The sequence below is a fragment of the Pleurodeles waltl genome, chromosome 4_2 (genome assembly GCF_031143425.1).
Source record: "Pleurodeles waltl isolate 20211129_DDA chromosome 4_2, aPleWal1.hap1.20221129, whole genome shotgun sequence".
Classification (NCBI taxonomy): Eukaryota; Metazoa; Chordata; class Amphibia; order Caudata; family Salamandridae; genus Pleurodeles; species Pleurodeles waltl.
The window spans coordinates 504,540,971-504,555,976 of record NC_090443.1 but is presented as its reverse complement, the minus strand read 5'-3'; the positions used below and the strand labels follow the sequence as shown (position 1 = coordinate 504,555,976).

The window sequence follows — 15,006 nt, the reverse complement described above, 5'->3', positions numbered from 1 at the left end:
CTAACTAATTACTAGCCAACATGTTTCTGCCCTCAAAAGTGAGCCAATGAAGGTCTCGGGGGCATTCGTCAGGGCCTAGGATCCCTACGTCTCACGTTGGAGGAAAATACTCTATGGGGAAATCAAAGAGTGAGAAAATGAAAAAAGAATGATCTACATTACCCAAGGAATTACCTTGAGGCGGCCTATGGGGAGAAAAACAATTAATTAGCACTCTGGTGGCACACAGCACTGCAAAACCAACCGACTACACACGTGTCAAGGGGATGCATTCATGCACGAAACACATATGTTCAAAAAAGGTAAAATACATGCGTGGAGTGACTGAGTGGGTATATCTACACAAGTGGACAGTCCTATCACTGCAGGGAATTATAGTTCTTACCCTTTTCTTAGAGGCAGCTAGCCTCTGGTATCCAGGAGGGGGAGTGTCCCCTTATAGTCACACACTAAGGGATAGAGATGAACATAAGGACGAAGTGAGGAGAGGAACAGAAGTAGGCAGAATAGATACAGAGGGAGCGATAGGGGGGGGGAAAAAAGCAAGTTCCCAGTAGGAACCCACTATTGCTGGTAGAAAAATACTGGTTAAGAGAAACCGAAGTGACTATAGACAAAAAAAGTAAGATTAAAAGCAATAAGGGCTTATCTGTGTTGCCTGTGATCCGGTATGCCACTCACTACATCAAAGGGGACGCTCGCCGTGCGCCTACTTCGTCCTCTCCTTGGACCGCTTGTGACAAGTGGCTGAGGGAGAACGGTCTATTTATGGCTGTAAGAAATTCCAGGTGCGCCCTGTTAGCGCGTAAATTGGAGTTCAATTAATGTTAATCACCGCCGCGGGCCTCTTTGCGTTACTAGCCTCGATATGATTGCCGTAATGGCGGGCGCACCGGCCAAGCCGGGGCGCCGGCATGAATGTGATCGAGTTCAAAGGCGGGCCTCTTTAGGTTGATGGCGCGATGTGCTTAGCCGCACCCGCGGGCGCCCCAGCAGTGCTGGGGCGCCGGCATGAATGCGGGCGAGTGCAAGGGTGGGGCCCGAGCCGGAAGATTCCGGCCCGAGCGCCACCAGCGGAAGGCTCGCGTTTACAGTGGCCGCTGGGAAATGTAGTTCCCAGCGGTCCCGTAGCCCAAAGGGCTAAGAAAGAAAGAAAAAACGAGGAAAAACGAGGGGAAGGATAAAGAAAAGGAAGGAGAGGGTGGGGGGGAAAAAAGAGGGGGGGGAAACGAAAGAAAGGGAGGAGGGAGAAGGGATATTGTAGAAGAAATGCAACCGGGGGGGGGGGGGGGGGGGGGGGGAAGGGGAAGAAAAAGATAGAGCAGAAGCGGACGGAAGGGAGGACTCATAAATTAGTCAGAGAAATCATTTATTGAGTGTGAACCAAGGGATCTCATCATTAAGACCATTGGTGTCCGTGTGTAATCTCCAGACCCAACGTTGTTCGGCCTGGAGCAATCTCTGTGTCATATTGGAGGACGATGGAGATAGTTGCTCAATGACCGTCCAGTGTAAGTCATCTGCCGAATGTTTTTCCAGAAGGAAGTGGTTAGTCAATTTAGTAGCCTCTCGTTTACAACGGATCGTACTCCTATGTTCACAGATTCTCGTGGCGACCTTTCTAGATGTCATTCCCACGTATTTAAGGTTACAGGGGCATCTAATCAAATATATCACGTTTTTGCTGTTACAGTTGGTTAGGGATCTTTGAGCCCATGGAGTCTTAAGGTCTAGGTCTATTGTGGTTGACTTTTTGGTGAAACAGCAGACACTGCAGTTGCCACATGGGTAGTGTCCTCTTGGTGGTGGGAGGCCCCATAGTGTGGTTAGTGTCGTCAGGGAATTGTTTTTTTCTTCTTTGGGTCTTGTGTGGACAACCATGTCCCGTATGTTTGTGGCTCTTTTAAACGCATGTAGTGGCTGCTGAAAAGGTAAACCACCAGATATAAGGATTTTCCACTCATCATTGATGATTTTCTGAATCTTATTGGATAGTGGATTAAAGGTAGTCACACACACAATTTGTTCAGTGTCAGACGTCCTAGTGCGTGGTTGTAGTAGTTGGTCCCTATTATTATTCCCCGCTCTTTTGTATGCTCTCTTCACCAGATGTGTGGGATAATCCTTGGTTTGCAGCTTACTAACCAATTTCTCAGCGTGTTTACGGTAGTTTGTGAGGGTGGAACAATTCCGTCGTAGACGTAAGAATTGACCAACCGGGAGATTCTCCCTCAGGGACCTTGGGTGGAAGCTTTTGAATTGGAGCAGGTTATTCCGATCTGTGGGTTTATAATAGACCTCTGTGGCTAGGGCCCCATTGCTTTCATAGATTGATAGGTCAAGAAATGCTAGTTGGTTGTCACCTATGGTCATGGTGAAGTTCAGGAAAGGGTTAGCTGTATTTAACCAATTTACAAAATTCATCGCCTCATCTCTAGTTCCTGTCCAGACCAATAGAATGTCATCTATATATCGTTTCCAGAGTTTAATCTGCTGGGAAAACGGGTTGTCATCGTGGTTGACTACCTGTCTCTCAAAGTGATCAACATAGAGATATGCTAGGCTAGGTGCGAAAGTGCTACCCATAGATGTACCCTGTATTTGCAGGAAAAAGTTATCCTCAAACTTGAAGTAGTTCCTTGTGAGAGCCAAATGTGCCAAGTCAAGTATGAAGTCAGGCGGTGTACGTGACTCTCCTCTATTGGCTTCCAAAAGGTCGCTAATGACCTGCAGAGTGGCCTCCTGGGGAATGTTGGTGTATAGGGATTCTACATCCAGGGTGATCAACAGTTCTCTAGTTGTGTCAAAAGCCACAGAGTCTAATAAGACTAACACATCCGTCGTGTCTTTTAGGTAAGTAGGAATTCTTCTGACCAATGGCTGAAGGAAGAAATCCACAAATTGAGACAGGGGTTCTAGAACCGATCCGATCCCGGATACAATAGGTCTCCCTGGTGGGGGAATTTTCCCTTTATGCATTTTAGGGAGAATATAAAAGTAGGGAATCCTAGGGTTAGCCTGTATCAGGAAGTCTGCCTCATGTCGAGTAATCCAGTCGTTCTCTAAGCCCTTAATCACGAAAAAGGAAATTTCATCTTGAATATCAGGTGTGGGGTCTCGAGATAAGCGTTTATAATGGTGGGTGTTACCCAACAGACGTTCGCACTCATCTCTATACATTTTAAGTGGAGAAATTACCGTTGCTCCCCCTTTGTCTGCTGGTTTAATGATTATCGTGGGGTCAGATGTCAGGCCTTTCAGAGCTGAAAGCTCGGCCGTACTCATATTCTGGTATGTTTTTTTGGTGGTCCCAGTAAGTGCGTTGACTTTTAGGGATACTGATTTCTCAAAAGCCAGGACCTCGGGGGGCATCTGTCCCGTAGTTGGGCAGAAGGTGGACTTTGGGCGTAGGCCAGTGTTTTTGTCTGAAGCCTCGTAATGTTTCTCCAAGAAGAACGTTTTCAAGCGTATCTTTCGAAACAAACCCGCTAGTTCTGTTCGGGTTTTAAATAAGTCAATTTTGGGCGTGGGCACAAAGTTTAAGCCCTTGTTTAGTGCCTTAGTTTCAATTTCACTCAGAACCCGGTTACTCAGATTGATAATGTTATCTGTTTGATTATCCGTCAGGCTCGTTACAGTGTTTTGCTTGTCCCTGGGAGGGGTTCCCTTTGTGCAGTATTCTCTGGGGTGTCCTCTCTTGGCCTCCAATGTACCTCTTTCCTTTTTCCTTTTCCCCTCCCGTTGCCTCTGTCTAAAAAAGGCTGCGGTGGCTCAGGAAAAGACCATTGTGCAGGGTGTTGGAAAAAGGGCGCCTGGTATTGAGGTGGGAGTCCATATTGGGAAGGCCAACCCCATTGTTGATTATGGTATGGAGGGCAGGGGGGTAACATAGGTGGGTGATTCCACCTTCCCCGGCGTTGCCCACGTCGTCCGCGACGTTGCCGCAAATTGTCTGATGATGAACTATCATTATCTGAACTGGTGTTACCACCAGATGAGGTGTCGGATATGTTGTTAGTTTTCGCTACATAATCCGATTTGGTATAAGGGTATATCTTCTCGTGGGAGAACCGATCGAGATCTTTTTGGAATTTAGAAATCTTTCGCTGAGTGAGATATTCCTTATGCTCGTTCATATTTTTGTTAACCTCCTCTAGTTTCTTTTTAAAGGAGAGAATGCTCATCCCTGATTTAAGGTTATTCTCACTCGTTTTTATCTGAATTAGGAGTGCCTCGGATAACCTTGTCGCTGTTTTTATGATCAGGATGAGCCAATCTCTAGTACACTTCCATGCTATCAAAGCCCAATCCTTTCTAAATTCTAGATCTTCAAGGAATATACGTGGGGCATTGGTGACCAACAGTCCATTTGGTGCTGTATTGCTCCGGAGGTATTCAGTCAGAACGGCCCCGTGGAGAATAGTTTTGACATGAGATCGTTTTAGTTCTACTAGTGTATCCCAGTCGCCCAACTGGGACAAACTCTTGGAGAGGGTGGTATCACCAAGAAGTGAGGGGGCCGACAGAATGGCTGTCAGATCCTCATCACTGAAGGAGAGTCCTTCCGCCATACTGGGGAAGAAAGAGCACCGATATGAGGCAGTAGGGGGAGAGGGGAAAAGAGAGGGAAGAGGACAAACAACCTTAGTGTTGGTGTGTGGTCCTGGACAAAGGAGCAATAATTACTCACTAGAGGGGGGGGGACTCTTGCAGCTAGCAGCTGCTCAACTATCATTACACATGGAGAGAGGAAGAGGGAGGAGGGGGGATAACTATGGAGGAACACTCCGTACTTAGCTCCCTATAATTCAAAGTACACACGAAAGTACGGGGTTCTCTAGAAGCGGACGTCGCGGATATTAGCGTAGTCCTAGGTTGTATGTATTCCTATTTGGAAGGGTAACGTCAGTGGAATGTCAGTTGGAAATTACCGAGTGGAACAGCGAGGGGTGGGAAGAAGGGAATTTCCTTTTACGGACTAGGTGGTCTCACACACTATATAGTGTCATGCTTCATCATTTGACCACCTAGACCCACCCAGGTAGGACATTGCCACCTGGGCGGACTGAACCTCACTGTTAAAGGAACAGGAGGGAGTGCGTAAATAAACTTGTTTCTGGAAAGATCGGGATCCAGCTAATCTACTGAAAAACTAAAAACACCTAAGCAGACACCTGTGAAGAGCAACAAATTTAATGGTGGTGTCTGTCTGGTGTAGTTAAAAAAGGGGGGTTGGGACACCTCTGTGAGGACAAGGACTCACAGGGTCACCTAACTAATTACTAGCCAACATGTTTCTGCCCTCAAAAGTGAGCCAATGAAGGTCTCGGGGCATTCGTCAGGGCCTAGGATCCCTACGTCTCACGTTGGAGGAAAATACTCTATGGGGAAATCAAAGAGTGAGAAAATGAAAAAAGAATGATCTACATTACCCAAGGAATTACCTTGAGGCGGCCTATGGGGAGAAAAACAATTAATTAGCACTCTGGTGGCACACAGCACTGCAAAACCAACCGACTACACACGTGTCAAGGGGATGCATTCATGCACGAAACACATATGTTCAAAAAAGGTAAAATACATGCGTGGAGTGACTGAGTGGGTATATCTACACAAGTGGACAGTCCTATCACTGCAGGGAATTATAGTTCTTACCCTTTTCTTAGAGGCAGCTAGCCTCTGGTATCCAGGAGGGGGAGTGTCCCCTTATAGTCACACACTAAGGGATAGAGATGAACATAAGGACGAAGTGAGGAGAGGAACAGAAGTAGGCAGAATAGATACAGAGGGAGCGATAGGGGGGGGGGAAAAAAGCAAGTTCCCAGTAGGAACCCACTATTGCTGGTAGAAAAATACTGGTTAAGAGAAACCGAAGTGACTATAGACAAAAAAAGTAAGATTAAAAGCAATAAGGGCTTATCTGTGTTGCCTGTGATCCGGTATGCCACTCACTACATCAAAGGGGACGCTCGCCGTGCGCCTACTTCGTCCTCTCCTTGGACCGCTTGTGACAAGTGGCTGAGGGAGAACGGTCTATTTATGGCTGTAAGAAATTCCAGGTGCGCCCTGTTAGCGCGTAAATTGGAGTTCAATTAATGTTAATCACCGCCGCGGGCCTCTTTGCGTTACTAGCCTCGATATGATTGCCGTAATGGCGGGCGCACCGGCCAAGCCGGGGCGCCGGCATGAATGTGATCGAGTTCAAAGGCGGGCCTCTTTAGGTTGATGGCGCGATGTGCTTAGCCGCACCCGCGGGCGCCCCAGCAGTGCTGGGGCGCCGGCATGAATGCGGGCGAGTGCAAGGGTGGGGCCCGAGCCGGAAGATTCCGGCCCGAGCGCCACCAGCGGAAGGCTCGCGTTTACAGTGGCCGCTGGGAAATGTAGTTCCCAGCGGTCCCGTAGCCCAAAGGGCTAAGAAAGAAAGAAAAAACGAGGAAAAACGAGGGGAAGGATAAAGAAAAGGAAGGAGAGGGTGGGGGGAAAAAAAGAGGGGGGGGAAACGAAAGAAAGGGAGGAGGGAGAAGGGATATTGTAGAAGAAATGCAACCGGGGGGGGGGGGGGGGGAAGGGGAAGAAAAAGATAGAGCAGAAGCGGACGGAAGGGAGGACTCATAAATTAGTCAGAGAAATCATTTATTGAGTGTGAACCAAGGGATCTCATCATTAAGACCATTGGTGTCCGTGTGTAATCTCCAGACCCAACGTTGTTCGGCCTGGAGCAATCTCTGTGTCATATTGGAGGACGATGGAGATAGTTGCTCAATGACCGTCCAGTGTAAGTCATCTGCCGAATGTTTTTCCAGAAGGAAGTGGTTAGTCAATTTAGTAGCCTCTCGTTTACAACGGATCGTACTCCTATGTTCACAGATTCTCGTGGCGACCTTTCTAGATGTCATTCCCACGTATTTAAGGTTACAGGGGCATCTAATCAAATATATCACGTTTTTGCTGTTACAGTTGGTTAGGGATCTTTGAGCCCATGGAGTCTTAAGGTCTAGGTCTATTGTGGTTGACTTTTTGGTGAAACAGCAGACACTGCAGTTGCCACATGGGTAGTGTCCTCTTGGTGGTGGGAGGCCCCATAGTGTGGTTAGTGTCGTCAGGGAATTGTTTTTTTCTTCTTTGGGTCTTGTGTGGACAACCATGTCCCGTATGTTTGTGGCTCTTTTAAACGCATGTAGTGGCTGCTGAAAAGGTAAACCACCAGATATAAGGATTTTCCACTCATCATTGATGATTTTCTGAATCTTATTGGATAGTGGATTAAAGGTAGTCACACACACAATTTGTTCAGTGTCAGACGTCCTAGTGCGTGGTTGTAGTAGTTGGTCCCTATTATTATTCCCCGCTCTTTTGTATGCTCTCTTCACCAGATGTGTGGGATAATCCTTGGTTTGCAGCTTACTAACCAATTTCTCAGCGTGTTTACGGTAGTTTGTGAGGGTGGAACAATTCCGTCGTAGACGTAAGAATTGACCAACCGGGAGATTCTCCCTCAGGGACCTTGGGTGGAAGCTTTTGAATTGGAGCAGGTTATTCCGATCTGTGGGTTTATAATAGACCTCTGTGGCTAGGGCCCCATTGCTTTCATAGATTGATAGGTCAAGAAATGCTAGTTGGTTGTCACCTATGGTCATGGTGAAGTTCAGGAAAGGGTTAGCTGTATTTAACCAATTTACAAAATTCATCGCCTCATCTCTAGTTCCTGTCCAGACCAATAGAATGTCATCTATATATCGTTTCCAGAGTTTAATCTGCTGGGAAAACGGGTTGTCATCGTGGTTGACTACCTGTCTCTCAAAGTGATCAACATAGAGACATGCTAGGCTAGGTGCGAAAGTGCTACCCATAGATGTACCCTGTATTTGCAGGAAAAAGTTATCCTCAAACTTGAAGTAGTTCCTTGTGAGAGCCAAATGTGCCAAGTCAAGTATGAAGTCAGGCGGTGTACGTGACTCTCCTCTATTGGCTTCCAAAAGGTCGCTAATGACCTGCAGAGTGGCCTCCTGGGGAATGTTGGTGTATAGGGATTCTACATCCAGGGTGATCAACAGTTCTCTAGTTGTGTCAAAAGCCACAGAGTCTAATAAGACTAACACATCCGTCGTGTCTTTTAGGTAAGTAGGAATTCTTCTGACCAATGGCTGAAGGAAGAAATCCACAAATTGAGACAGGGGTTCTAGAACCGATCCGATCCCGGATACAATAGGTCTCCCTGGTGGGGGAATTTTCCCTTTATGCATTTTAGGGAGAATATAAAAGTAGGGAATCCTAGGGTTAGCCTGTATCAGGAAGTCTGCCTCATGTCGAGTAATCCAGTCGTTCTCTAAGCCCTTAATCACGAAAAAGGAAATTTCATCTTGAATATCAGGTGTGGGGTCTCGAGATAAGCGTTTATAATGGTGGGTGTTACCCAACAGACGTTCGCACTCATCTCTATACATTTTAAGTGGAGAAATTACCGTTGCTCCCCTTTGTCTGCTGGTTTAATGATTATCGTGGGGTCAGATGTCAGGCCTTTCAGAGCTGAAAGCTCGGCCGTACTCATATTCTGGTATGTTTTTTTGGTGGTCCCAGTAAGTGCGTTGACTTTTAGGGATACTGATTTCTCAAAAGCCAGGACCTCGGGGGGCATCTGTCCCGTAGTTGGGCAGAAGGTGGACTTTGGGCGTAGGCCAGTGTTTTTGTCTGAAGCCTCGTAATGTTTCTCCAAGAAGAACGTTTTCAAGCGTATCTTTCGAAACAAACCCGCTAGTTCTGTTCGGGTTTTAAATAAGTCAATTTTGGGCGTGGGCACAAAGTTTAAGCCCTTGTTTAGTGCCTTAGTTTCAATTTCACTCAGAACCCGGTTACTCAGATTGATAATGTTATCTGTTTGATTATCCGTCAGGCTCGTTACAGTGTTTTGCTTGTCCCTGGGAGGGGTTCCCTTTGTGCAGTATTCTCTGGGGTGTCCTCTCTTGGCCTCCAATGTACCTCTTTCCTTTTTCCTTTTCCCCTCCCGTTGCCTCTGTCTAAAAAAGGCTGCGGTGGCTCAGGAAAAGACCATTGTGCAGGGTGTTGGAAAAAGGGCGCCTGGTATTGAGGTGGGAGTCCATATTGGGAAGGCCAACCCCATTGTTGATTATGGTATGGAGGGCAGGGGGGTAACATAGGTGGGTGATTCCACCTTCCCCGGCGTTGCCCACGTCGTCCGCGACGTTGCCGCAAATTGTCTGATGATGAACTATCATTATCTGAACTGGTGTTACCACCAGATGAGGTGTCGGATATGTTGTTAGTTTTCGCTACATAATCCGATTTGGTATAAGGGTATATCTTCTCGTGGGAGAACCGATCGAGATCTTTTTGGAATTTAGAAATCTTTCGCTGAGTGAGATATTCCTTATGCTCGTTCATATTTTTGTTAACCTCCTCTAGTTTCTTTTTAAAGGAGAGAATGCTCATCCCTGATTTAAGGTTATTCTCACTCGTTTTTATCTGAATTAGGAGTGCCTCGGATAACCTTGTCGCTGTTTTTATGATCAGGATGAGCCAATCTCTAGTACACTTCCATGCTATCAAAGCCCAATCCTTTCTAAATTCTAGATCTTCAAGGAATATACGTGGGGCATTGGTGACCAACAGTCCATTTGGTGCTGTATTGCTCCGGAGGTATTCAGTCAGAACGGCCCCGTGGAGAATAGTTTTGACATGAGATCGTTTTAGTTCTACTAGTGTATCCCAGTCGCCCAACTGGGACAAACTCTTGGAGAGGGTGGTATCACCAAGAAGTGAGGGGGCCGACAGAATGGCTGTCAGATCCTCATCACTGAAGGAGAGTCCTTCCGCCATACTGGGGAAGAAAGAGCACCGATATGAGGCAGTAGGGGGAGAGGGGAAAAGAGAGGGAAGAGGACAAACAACCTTAGTGTTGGTGTGTGGTCCTGGACAAAGGAGCAATAATTACTCACTAGAGGGGGGGGGACTCTCGCAGCTAGCAGCTGCTCAACTATCATTACACATGGAGAGAGGAAGAGGGAGGAGGGGGGATAACTATGGAGGAACACTCCGTACTTAGCTCCCTATAATTCAAAGTACACACGAAAGTACGGGGTTCTCTAGAAGCGGACGTCGCGGATATTAGCGTAGTCCTAGGTTGTATGTATTCCTATTTGGAAGGGTAACGTCAGTGGAATGTCAGTTGGAAATTACCGAGTGGAACAGCGAGGGGTGGGAAGAAGGGAATTTCCTTTTACGGACTAGGTGGTCTCACACACTATATAGTGTCATGCTTCATCATTTGACCACCTAGACCCACCCAGGTAGGACATTGCCACCTGGGCGGACTCAACCTCACTGTTAAAGGAACAGGAGGGAGTGCGTAAATAAACTTGTTTCTGGAAAGATCGGGATCCAGCTAATCTACTGAAAAACTAAAAACACCTAAGCAGACACCTGTGAAGAGCAACAAATTTAATGGTGGTGTCTGTCTGGTGTAGTTAAAAAAGGGGGGTTGGGACACCTCTGTGAGGACAAGGACTCACAGGGTCACCTAACTAATTACTAGCCAACATGTTTCTGCCCTCAAAAGTGAGCCAATGAAGGTCTCGGGGCATTCGTCAGGGCCTAGGATCCCTACGTCTCACGTTGGAGGAAAATACTCTATGGGGAAATCAAAGAGTGAGAAAATGAAAAAAGAATGATCTACATTACCCAAGGAATTACCTTGAGGCGGCCTATGGGGAGAAAAACAATTAATTAGCACTCTGGTGGCACACAGCACTGCAAAACCAACCGACTACACACGTGTCAAGGGGATGCATTCATGCACGAAACACATATGTTCAAAAAAGGTAAAATACATGCGTGGAGTGACTGAGTGGGTATATCTACACAAGTGGACAGTCCTATCACTGCAGGGAATTATAGTTCTTACCCTTTTCTTAGAGGCAGCTAGCCTCTGGTATCCAGGAGGGGGAGTGTCCCCTTATAGTCACACACTAAGGGATAGAGATGAACATAAGGACGAAGTGAGGAGAGGAACAGAAGTAGGCAGAATAGATACAGAGGGAGCGATAGGGGGGGGGAAAAAAGCAAGTTCCCAGTAGGAACCCACTATTGCTGGTAGAAAAATACTGGTTAAGAGAAACCGAAGTGACTATAGACAAAAAAAGTAAGATTAAAAGCAATAAGGGCTTATCTGTGTTGCCTGTGATCCGGTATGCCACTCACTACATCAAAGGGGACGCTCGCCGTGCGCCTACTTCGTCCTCTCCTTGGACCGCTTGTGACAAGTGGCTGAGGGAGAACGGTCTATTTATGGCTGTAAGAAATTCCAGGTGCGCCCTGTTAGCGCGTAAATTGGAGTTCAATTAATGTTAATCACCGCCGCGGGCCTCTTTGCGTTACTAGCCTCGATATGATTGCCGTAATGGCGGGCGCACCGGCCAAGCCGGGGCGCCGGCATGAATGTGATCGAGTTCAAAGGCGGGCCTCTTTAGGTTGATGGCGCGATGTGCTTAGCCGCACCCGCGGGCGCCCCAGCAGTGCTGGGGCGCCGGCATGAATGCGGGCGAGTGCAAGGGTGGGGCCCGAGCCGGAAGATTCCGGCCCGAGCGCCACCAGCGGAAGGCTCGCGTTTACAGTGGCCGCTGGGAAATGTAGTTCCCAGCGGTCCCGTAGCCCAAAGGGCTAAGAAAGAAAGAAAAAACGAGGAAAAACGAGGGGAAGGATAAAGAAAAGGAAGGAGAGGGTGGGGGGAAAAAAAGGGGGGGGGGAAACGAAAGAAAGGGAGGAGGGAGAAGGGATATTGTAGAAGAAATGCAACCGGGGGGGGGGGGGGGGAAGGGGAAGAAAAAGATAGAGCAGAAGCGGACGGAAGGGAGGACTCATAAATTAGTCAGAGAAATCATTTATTGAGTGTGAACCAAGGGATCTCATCATTAAGACCATTGGTGTCCGTGTGTAATCTCCAGACCCAACGTTGTTCGGCCTGGAGCAATCTCTGTGTCATATTGGAGGACGATGGAGATAGTTGCTCAATGACCGTCCAGTGTAAGTCATCTGCCGAATGTTTTTCCAGAAGGAAGTGGTTAGTCAATTTAGTAGCCTCTCGTTTACAACGGATCGTACTCCTATGTTCACAGATTCTCGTGGCGACCTTTCTAGATGTCATTCCCACGTATTTAAGGTTACAGGGGCATCTAATCAAATATATCACGTTTTTGCTGTTACAGTTGGTTAGGGATCTTTGAGCCCATGGAGTCTTGAGGTCTAGGTCTATTGTGGTTGACTTTTTGGTGAAACAGCAGACACTGCAGTTGCCACATGGGTAGTGTCCTCTTGGTGGTGGGAGGCCCCATAGTGTGGTTAGTGTCGTCAGGGAATTGTTTTTTTCTTCTTTGGGTCTTGTGTGGACAACCATGTCCCGTATGTTTGTGGCTCTTTTAAACGCATGTAGTGGCTGCTGAAAAGGTAAACCACCAGATATAAGGATTTTCCACTCATCATTGATGATTTTCTGAATCTTATTGGATAGTGGATTAAAGGTAGTCACACACACAATTTGTTCAGTGTCAGACGTCCTAGTGCGTGGTTGTAGTAGTTGGTCCCTATTATTATTCCCCGCTCTTTTGTATGCTCTCTTCACCAGATGTGTGGGATAATCCTTGGTTTGCAGCTTACTAACCAATTTCTCAGCGTGTTTACGGTAGTTTGTGAGGGTGGAACAATTCCGTCGTAGACGTAAGAATTGACCAACCGGGAGATTCTCCCTCAGGGACCTTGGGTGGAAGCTTTTGAATTGGAGCAGGTTATTCCGATCTGTGGGTTTATAATAGACCTCTGTGGCTAGGGCCCCATTGCTTTCATAGATTGATAGGTCAAGAAATGCTAGTTGGTTGTCACCTATGGTCATGGTGAAGTTCAGGAAAGGGTTAGCTGTATTTAACCAATTTACAAAATTCATCGCCTCATCTCTAGTTCCTGTCCAGACCAATAGAATGTCATCTATATATCGTTTCCAGAGTTTAATCTGCTGGGAAAACGGGTTGTCATCGTGGTTGACTACCTGTCTCTCAAAGTGATCAACATAGAGACATGCTAGGCTAGGTGCGAAAGTGCTACCCATAGATGTACCCTGTATTTGCAGGAAAAAGTTATCCTCAAACTTGAAGTAGTTCCTTGTGAGAGCCAAATGTGCCAAGTCAAGTATGAAGTCAGGCGGTGTACGTGACTCTCCTCTATTGGCTTCCAAAAGGTCGCTAATGACCTGCAGAGTGGCCTCCTGGGGAATGTTGGTGTATAGGGATTCTACATCCAGGGTGATCAACAGTTCTCTAGTTGTGTCAAAAGCCACAGAGTCTAATAAGACTAACACATCCGTCGTGTCTTTTAGGTAAGTAGGAATTCTTCTGACCAATGGCTGAAGGAAGAAATCCACAAATTGAGACAGGGGTTCTAGAACCGATCCGATCCCGGATACAATAGGTCTCCCTGGTGGGGGAATTTTCCCTTTATGCATTTTAGGGAGAATATAAAAGTAGGGAATCCTAGGGTTAGCCTGTATCAGGAAGTCTGCCTCATGTCGAGTAATCCAGTCGTTCTCTAAGCCCTTAATCACGAAAAAGGAAATTTCATCTTGAATATCAGGTGTGGGGTCTCGAGATAAGCGTTTATAATGGTGGGTGTTACCCAACAGACGTTCGCACTCATCTCTATACATTTTAAGTGGAGAAATTACCGTTGCTCCCCCTTTGTCTGCTGGTTTAATGATTATCGTGGGGTCAGATGTCAGGCCTTTCAGAGCTGAAAGCTCGGCCGTACTCATATTCTGGTATGTTTTTTTGGTGGTCCCAGTAAGTGCGTTGACTTTTAGGGATACTGATTTCTCAAAAGCCAGGACCTCGGGGGGCATCTGTCCCGTAGTTGGGCAGAAGGTGGACTTTGGGCGTAGGCCAGTGTTTTTGTCTGAAGCCTCGTAATGTTTTCTCCAAGAAGAACGTTTTCAAGCGTATCTTTCGAAACAAACCCGCTAGTTCTGTTCGGGTTTTAAATAAGTCAATTTTGGGCGTGGGCACAAAGTTTAAGCCCTTGTTTAGTGCCTTAGTTTCAATTTCACTCAGAACCCGGTTACTCAGATTGATAATGTTATCTGTTTGATTATCCGTCAGGCTCGTTACAGTGTTTTGCTTGTCCCTGGGAGGGGTTCCCTTTGTGCAGTATTCTCTGGGGTGTCCTCTCTTGGCCTCCAATGTACCTCTTTCCTTTTTCCTTTTCCCCTCCCGTTGCCTCTGTCTAAAAAAGGCTGCGGTGGCTCAGGAAAAGACCATTGTGCAGGGTGTTGGAAAAAGGGCGCCTGGTATTGAGGTGGGAGTCCATATTGGGAAGGCCAACCCCATTGTTGATTATGGTATGGAGGGCAGGGGGGTAACATAGGTGGGTGATTCCACCTTCCCCGGCGTTGCCCACGTCGTCCGCGACGTTGCCGCAAATTGTCTGATGATGAACTATCATTATCTGAACTGGTGTTACCACCAGATGAGGTGTCGGATATGTTGTTAGTTTTCGCTACATAATCCGATTTGGTATAAGGGTATATCTTCTCGTGGGAGAACCGATCGAGATCTTTTTGGAATTTAGAAATCTTTCGCTGAGTGAGATATTCCTTATGCTCGTTCATATTTTTGTTAACCTCCTCTAGTTTCTTTTTAAAGGAGAGAATGCTCATCCCTGATTTAAGGTTATTCTCACTCGTTTTTATCTGAATTAGGAGTGCCTCGGATAACCTTGTCGCTGTTTTTATGATCAGGATGAGCCAATCTCTAGTACACTTCCATGCTATCAAAGCCCAATCCTTTCTAAATTCTAGATCTTCAAGGAATATACGTGGGGCATTGGTGACCAACAGTCCATTTGGTGCTGTATTGCTCCGGAGGTATTCAGTCAGAACGGCCCTTTCCTGAACTTCACCATGACCATAGGTGACAACCAACTAGCATTTCTTGACCTATCAATCTATGAAAG

At 46.8% G+C, this 15,006-nt stretch overlaps 1 protein-coding gene across 4 annotated transcripts in view; it reads left to right on the top strand.

Moving 5' to 3' along the window:
* Positions 1 to 15,006, top strand: part of SUCO (SUN domain containing ossification factor) — a 481,248-nt gene that overhangs the window by 306,804 nt on the left and 159,438 nt on the right. The gene's annotated exons all lie outside the window — the stretch shown is intronic.